This window comes from Alligator sinensis, unplaced genomic scaffold (assembly GCF_000455745.1).
Source record: "Alligator sinensis unplaced genomic scaffold, ASM45574v1 scaffold721_1, whole genome shotgun sequence".
Classification (NCBI taxonomy): domain Eukaryota; kingdom Metazoa; phylum Chordata; order Crocodylia; family Alligatoridae; genus Alligator; species Alligator sinensis.
In genome coordinates this window covers 374,257-382,357 of record NW_005841857.1, presented here as the reverse complement: position 1 = coordinate 382,357, position 8,101 = coordinate 374,257, and the positions used below count along the sequence as shown (strand labels likewise).

Here is an 8,101-nt window from a genome sequence, read left to right as displayed (position 1 = left end):
GCTCTTTAATTATTTTTTCCATTATTTTCCCAGGGATAGAGGTAAGACTGACTGGCCTAAAGTTACCTGGCTCATCCCTTCTCCCCTTCTTAAAAATGGGTACCACATTGGCCCTTTTCCAGTCCTCTGGGACCTGGCCGGACCACCATGAGTACTCAAACAGCCGTGCCAGCAGCTCACCAATGACACTGGCCAATTCCTTCAGCACCCGTGGCCAATTCCTTCAGCATTACTTCATCTCAACCAAGTCACATCTCTGCTGTAATGTAAAAGGCCCTCTCCCAACATCTCCGCTGAGGCTGTTCAATGCAATTGTGTGTCCACAGGCAAGATAACTTTCTCCATTGCAATGCATTGCTTTTGCTGGGAACACCACAGCAAGGCAAACTCCTTCAAACAAGGGGGGCGGGGGCGGGCTTCAGGCTAGAGGAATGCAGTGCTGATCACAGCTTATAATTTGCCCTGATGTATTTGGAAGAAAGGTGCTAAACTCCAGCCCACAAAGCCCTAGTCCAGGGAAGGGGGTGTTATGTGCTTCCACTTCCTGGCCCTATAAATAACTGGAGTTGTAATCAGGTTAGCATTAATAACACATTTCTGCAGATAATGGCAAGTTTTTTTACTACTGGGAACATATCAATGGGCCAGGTTAGATCAGAGCCATGGTCCAACTTGTCTAGTCTCCTGTCTCCATTAGGCCCTAGGCCCGCATGGTTGAAGGTGACAAATAGATCTATATCCATCAGGGTCTGGTAGAAGCTGCTTCAACAGATAGTACAGAAATCCTGCTATAGATAGTTATGGAACCACCTGACTCTCCACCCCCTATTAGTTTATTGTGGGCTTAAACCCCAAAGCAGAAGAGTTTATTTTCCAACCAAAGCTCTTCCATATGCTTTTAGAATTTCCTGTTAGCATTCTGGATATTTTTGTTATCCATAAAAATGCAGAACTAATTTTAATTCAGGTAACCTCTTGTGGCAATGAGCTCCACAAGGTAGCAGGGCAGTGTCCATGCATTACATGAAAAAGTGCTTCCCTACTAGTTTTGAATGTGCCCCTTTTCCCTATGTTGAGAGCTCCCTTTGTTCTTGTATCAGGAGACATTTCTCCAGCTCTCTTTTCTTTATTGCCCACAGAATTTGGTTGTGAGGTCAGACACTTCCACATTTTCACATCTGATACAATTTTCTCACTGAATAACACACAGAAATTTGCTGTCCCTTTAACAGCATCCTGCTTTTCACTTAGCACATCTGGTTCCTGCCGGCTGGGATCTTAGTCCAATAATCTTGTTGTCTATAGAGTTACTTTACCATCTGCTGCTTTAGTGCAAATATTTTATGACTTAGTGGGAGATGCATCAAGAGAGTCCCTTCCCACTGCACACACGCGCTTGCACATACCTTTTATGCTTTGGAAACAAGCTGTCACTAAGCTGTATTTAAAAGGACCTCCAATCTCTCCTTTGTGAATTTAATTGATAAGCACATCAGAGCAAACAGTTTGAGTATTTTGATCTGTCAGCAGATCTTTCACTCACTTGCAGCATGTTCCCCGCAAGAAAAAAGTTATCCTTTAAACTACTCCAGCACCCTTTTGTCCCACCTCACAAGCTAGGGACAGACATTCAAAAAGCTGAAGCCTGAATTGATTCAACCTTTGCAGATTAGTTTAGCCTGCCTAGGTTGAACCAGTTTGTAACAGCACAGAAATTCCCTCTGGACTGAGGCAATGCGGGCAGTTGTTCAGGCCAGGAGCTGGGGGGCGCTAGAGCATGCCCTCGGCAGCAGGGAAACTGTGCTGGGTGGGGAGCATGGCCAGTCTGGGCTGAACTGGCCAGAGAGGGGTTTAATTCCCCTCTCCCTGTCCCACCAGCAAGGACCCAGCTGGGTAGGTCAGGCACTCCCCCCTTGCTGCTACAGTGATGGGCCAGTGTGGCCTCTGAGGCAGAGGGGTCATAGAGGGGGATTATTCCCCCCTCTACCCCTGGGAGACCACATCTGGGTCTGCTCGTCCTGACCCCCACCACCATTGCTTGCTCTCTGCTTGGGGCAGGAAGCGGAATAAGCCCTCTCTTGTTCCCTCCCCTGGATGCTGGAAGGAGAGGGAATAACCCCTATCCCTGCCCCCGGCCACTGAAGTGGGAGGGGGCAGGGCCCTTGATGGGAGCAGCAGCCCTTGTTATAGTGTCGGGGAGTGCAAGCCCCTTCCTGGTTGGGGGCCATGCTGCAGGGTAAGGAAAGCTGCTGCAGACCATGGCGGCGCTGCAGGAGGCTTGTGGGACTCTGGCCCCCTCTGACCTCCAATGCTGCCATGTGCAGTCCGCTGCAGCTCTGTCTGCCCCACAACAGGCCCCCCTGCCGGGAAGGAGCTTGCACTCTCTGACACTATGACAGGGGCTGCTGCCCCATCCAGGGCCCTGCCCCCTCCCACTGTAGCGGCTGGGCCGGAGCAGGGGCAAGGGTGTGGCCAGACACTAGTTGGCAAGGCCCCTTGGGAGGGGGCAGGGATGGGGTTTATTCCTTCTCCTTCTGGCATCTGGGGGAAGGGACAGGATGGGGCATATTCTACCCCTTGCCCGAACCAAGGACTGAGTGGTGGTGGTGGTGGTGGTTGGAGTAGGCAGAACCAACTGCGGTCCTCTGGGAGCAGAGCAGGGAATAACCCTCCTCCCTGCCCCCTCTGCCTCAGGGGCCATGCTGGCTTGCTGCTGCAGCAGTGAGGTGGGAGTGCCTGGAAGACCTAGCTCAGGTCCCTCCCGGTAGGACAGGGAGTAAGGAATTAAATCCCTCTCTGGCCAGACCCCCACCCCTGCCTGTCCCTGCTTCATCTGGGGAGCAGAGGGGCAGGGCCAACCCTGCTGGGTTGGAGAAGAGAGCTCATCCCAGAGAGCTTGCTGGGATGCTGGGAGACTGTGGTTTAAGTTAAACCAGGGTCCTGGACAGACGTTGCATAAACTGGTTTGAGCCAAATCAGTTAAATCTGATACCACTACATTCAACCAGGTTTATCTCAAACCAGTTTTGGCCATTTTGAAACTGGTTTATGTGCACTGAATGTCTGTTCTGTTACAGGTTTAAACCAGCTTCTGATCACTTAAACCAGTTTATGTGTAATATCTGTTAGGGCTGTGCAAAGCCTCAAGTAATTGCTTCAGATTCAGCGGATTCGGAGGACAGTGATTCAATTCAGAGATTCAAATCACTGTCCTGATTCAATTCAGCTGAATCAAATCCTGAATATTTGGCACTGCTTTGGAGATTCAGTCATAGACTAAACAGGCAGCTGACACAGCTGCTTTCAGCTAGTAAGTATGTTGGGGGAGGGAGGGAGAAGGGAAAGGGTGTGGGGGAGGGAGGGATTGGGGTTGGGACAAACTGCCCTGCTGGTGCGGCAGGGTTGGTGCTGCCACCACTTGCCAGCTGGCAGGGAAGGTGTGGGATGTGGGTGTGGCAGTGCTGGAAGCCAGGGCAATGCCCTGCTGCTGCTTGCCCCCTTCCGCCCGGAGCGAGCCATGCCCACATCCCCTCCCCACCACCCACTTGCCCTGGCTGGACAAGTGGCAGCAGGGCATAGCTCCCGCTCTGAGCACTGCTGCGCCCACATCCCACACCCCCCTGCCTTAGCTGGGCAGCTTATCCCAGCCCCAGCCCCTCCCCAATCCCTCCCTCCTCCATGGCACTCCCTCTCCCCTCCCCCAACCCCAGCAGATTTACCAGCTGGAGGCAGCGGTGTCAGCTGCGTGTTTAGTGTATGGCCAAATCTTTTCCAAATCAATTTGGATGCTTCAAATCGATTCAGAGCTTTTAATTGGTCTCCCAATTTGATTTGCTTTTGGAGATCCAGTCCCTGAATCAGGTTGAATCTCTTCCAGATCGAATCAGCTACCGAAGCATTGCACAGCCATAATGTCTGTCCCTAACCAAACAGATAACATCCTAGGTAGTGTATGTTTTGTAGCTGGTGTTCTCTTAGAGACTTCTTTACCCTCCACTGTGTTCACCAGGAATTTTGTGGATTTTATAACACTAATATTGCAACAGGAAACACAGGGCTTGTCTACATGTGCACTTTAATATGTATTAGCCTATTTTAATGTGCATCACAAAAAAATGCTCATTAGCTAATGTGCATTAAAATAGGCTAACACGCCATTATCTAGTACGTCACAATGGAGGTACTAGATTTAATGTGCATTACCTAAAGCTCATTAGAACATGCTCTGTGGGCACGTCTACACATTCATTAAAGACAAATGGAATCAATCAGAGCATTTCTATTGATAGGATCCATTTAAAATCTAGATGGATGTGGTCCTCCTGCAAAGGTAGAGATGAATGTGGACCTGCTCCACCTTGAGAAAATAGCTCATTAACATGTGGGGAGGAGGTATTCAGGCTGGGAGAAAATCCTGAAGTTCAACACTAGGTCCTATTGCATAAGAGTAGCTGGTTCTAAACCATGACACCTGAAACACTGAGTAATAAAGCAATGCCCAATACTCGAGCTTCTCCACATACTTTCTGAAGTGCAGAGCCCAGAACTGGACACAGAAGTCCAGCTGTGGTCTCACCAAGGCTAAGTAGAGATGGAGAATGACATCCTTAGCCTTTCTTGAGATGCCTCGGTAGATGCATGCCAGTTTGATTCACTCTGCCACCTATGGCATTGCATTGGTGGCTTATGCTCATTTTTTTGTGCATCATGACACCCAGGTCTCATTCAGATGCGGTGCTAGCAAGTGTAGCACTACTGAGCCTGTGTGTTGTGGATTATTTCTCCCCACATGGGACACGTAACATTTCTCCACATGAAACAAGAATACTTTGTCAATGGGGGGACTTTAACCCAAAAGGGCAGCTGGCAGACCTCTGAGCCAGTGCTTGGGACTACCCCCATTCACACCCTCACAGGGGAGAGCATAGGCTCACATTATATTGCCTGAACAGGGACTTGAACCCTGGACTCTCAGATTAAAAGTCTGATGCTCTACCAACTGAGCTATCCAGGCTCACATATTTCCCTGTGCCCATTTTCAGACTAATTCCCAGGGCCTGCACCCTAGGCTTGAACTCACCACCTCCCCAGGCCAAGCTCAGCACCCTTCACAAATGGGATTTGCAATGCGGATTAGTTGGGAGCTGGACTTGCTGCGTGGCTCAGACCCTTGTGTGCTGAGCTTGGCCTGGGGTCATGGTGAGATCAAGACTATGGTATGGGCACTGGGAATCAGACTGGAAATGGGGTATCTTCAAAAATGTGGGCCTGGGTAGCTCAGATGGTAGAGCATCAGACTTTTAATCTGAGGGTCCAGGGTTCAAGTCCCTGTTCAGGCAAAATCCTGTGAAAGCATGATGGTGGAGTTGACTGGGTTATACCCAGATTCTGCTAGCTGCCCTTTTGGTTTCAAGTCTAGCCATTGTCAAAATCTTCTCATCTAATATGGAGAAATGTAAAGTGTTCCATGTGGGGAGAAATAATCCACAACATACTTACAGGCTCAGCAGTGCTATGCTTGCTAGCGCCACATCTGAATGATACCTGGGTGTCGTGATAGACAACAAAATCAACATGAGCCACCAATGCGATGCCATAGCTGGCAGAGCTAACCAAACACTGGTATGCATCTACCAAGGCACCTTGAACAAAGCTAAGGATGTCATCCTCCCACTCTACTCAGCCTTGGTGAGACTGCAGCTGGAGTACTGCATCTAGTTCTGGGTGCTGCACTTCAGGAAGGATATGGAGAAGCTTGAGAGTGTCCAAAGAAAGGCCACACACATGATTAGAGGCTAGAGATGGGCTGTGTGAAGCTTTGGTCACTGATTCAATTCAGCGGAGATTCAGCCTGATTCGGCAGCTAAATCTCTGAATCCAAATCGAATCAGGAGACCCATTAATCTCTCCAAATCAAATTGGAAGCCTCGGATTTGATTCAGAGAGATTCAATGATTCGGACATATATGTTTTTTTCAAGGTACCAGGCGGCTCATGAATGCTGAGATGATGGGGTGGATGGAGCGTCCCATGGGAGTATGGGGGACAGTCCCCAGCACGCTTGGCGGTGGACCCTCCCCGCGGCTCAGTGACTGCTGCCTCCAGGTTCTGGGGGGAAAACTGGGGTCACCCTGTGGCCAATTGCCGAGCCGGGAGGGGGGCAGGGGAGGTGGGTCCCCCACGCACTTGGTGGCAGACCTGGAAATGGACTGGAAATACTTCTGGTCCACTTCTGGGCTCACCGCTGAGCATGTGGAGTCCCTCCTCCCCACGCTCCTGTTGGACGCTCCATCTGCCTCAGCATCTCAGCGTTCATGAGCCGCATCTGGTACCTTGAGGTATGTAGCAAAAACATTTAAAGCTGTGTCTATGGCTGAATTGCTGATTCTCTGAATCAGCATTGAATCTTCAGATTCAGATTTGACTAAAATGAATTGGGACACTGATACGAATCAACAAATCGAACAAATCACTGTCCCCAATTTGGGCCGAATCCGAATTGAATACGTCCCGTTTCACACACCCCTACTAGTTAGTATATAAATAGTTAGTATCTTTTTTGGGTGTGTATATATTGATTTCTATGGTCTTTTGTACCTCCCCCTTTCTCCCTATGTAAATAAATTATATATAGTTAAGTACCGAGTGTTGTCTGATCGAAGGTTTCAAGGCTCCAGGTATCCTTTTGTAGGGCGACGCTCCACACACTAGCAAGGAGGGCTCCAAGGCAGAGACCCCAGGGATCCATAATTGGCTGCAGCTGGCAGGTAGCTCCACTTCCCGGGTTACACCTGATAACAACCATATAGGCTCCAGGAGGACTTTTCTAGCACTAAGCTAGTTGTCTGGGAAATTTTCATGTCTTCAGGGTCAGGCAGCAGCTGAGTATATGTGAGAATCAAAATTTGGGACTTAGGGATTCAGCCCTAAAGAAACCAGCATTGCCCTGAGATGCCTGAAGAACAGAACAAAGCAGGGAGCTGATAGCTTGGGTTTCCAAATGACTTCTTTCTCTCCTTGGATCTTTTCTGCGTGAGTCCCTGCTATCGCAAAGGGATGGCAGGCTCCACATCTTCACATACAGCTTTTCTTACCCAGAAAATGCACAAAGCTAATTAGTTTGTGCCACAGTGGGCGCATCTACATGTGTGGCCACCTGTGCAGTTGTTACTGCGCAGTCATTTAATACTTGCAAAAGTAAAAAGTGCTAAAGCAAGTACTGCACAGTCCCAGCACTGCACGAGTTGTTTCCAACTTTACTGGCTATAGCAACAAGCTACTGCACAGTATCTCATTGCTACTGGGCAGTAGCTGCAGCGTCACAGTTCGTGCCCATCGATGCTATGTCACCGTAGCTCATTGCTATGGCGACATAGCGTCTTGTGTAGATGCGCCGAGTCAGTGCAATTTGGTTCTTTGAACAGATATGTGTCCCCATCCTGTCTGTATATTCATTGTATTTATGCTGGCCCTCAGCACTGGAGCATGACTAACACACATTTTTTTTAACCCATTGATCTTCCCAAATATTTGCTTAACTCAAAATGTCAGGGGCAACCATGGAAGCATAGCTTTAAAATCCCCCCCACCCCAAGTAGTTTACATGCAACCAAAAGGTCCTGATTACAAACAGAAAGTCTAGCTGTGTAAAGAGCTGTGTAATATCATTATTAACACAAAGTTTACCATTTAAATAGCAATACTCAACCAGGTGCGCTCCTGGCATTGAGAAACTCACATGTAGGAGCTCTAAAGTGTTTGCAGGTGAATGAAGAAGTTAGTCTTAATTATGTCTTGTTTGACTTGCCTCTTTAAGTAGCTCACCTTTTCCTAGCATGAGCAAATGCCAAGTCTTTCCCCCTTTTTGTCATTAGCCAAGTGACCCAAATTAAATTAATCTGTGATTGAAATGGTGGTGTTATATTACAGTGAAAAAAATATGGAAGTCTGACAGAACGGATGGTGATTTACTTTGGTCTTAGAAGACCTAAAAGTAAATGTGTTTTGCTAGAACCAGTAAAAGAAATCTCAGTGATGCACACCTTAACATGTAGCAAGTTACATTCATTCAAAAGCATGATTTAGGGAGGAAAACAGCATA

The 8,101-nt window shown here is 48.4% G+C and overlaps 2 non-coding genes across 2 annotated transcripts; one reads left to right on the top strand and one right to left on the bottom strand.

Moving 5' to 3' along the window:
* Positions 1–4,941: 4,941 nt before the first annotated feature.
* TRNAK-UUU lies at positions 4,942–5,014 on the bottom strand. Its single transcript has one exon. It is a non-coding gene; the product is annotated as a tRNA-Lys (tRNA).
* A 252-nt stretch (positions 5,015–5,266) lies between these two features.
* Positions 5,267–5,339, top strand: TRNAK-UUU. Its single transcript has one exon. It is a non-coding gene; the product is annotated as a tRNA-Lys (tRNA).
* Positions 5,340–8,101: the final 2,762 nt, after the last annotated feature.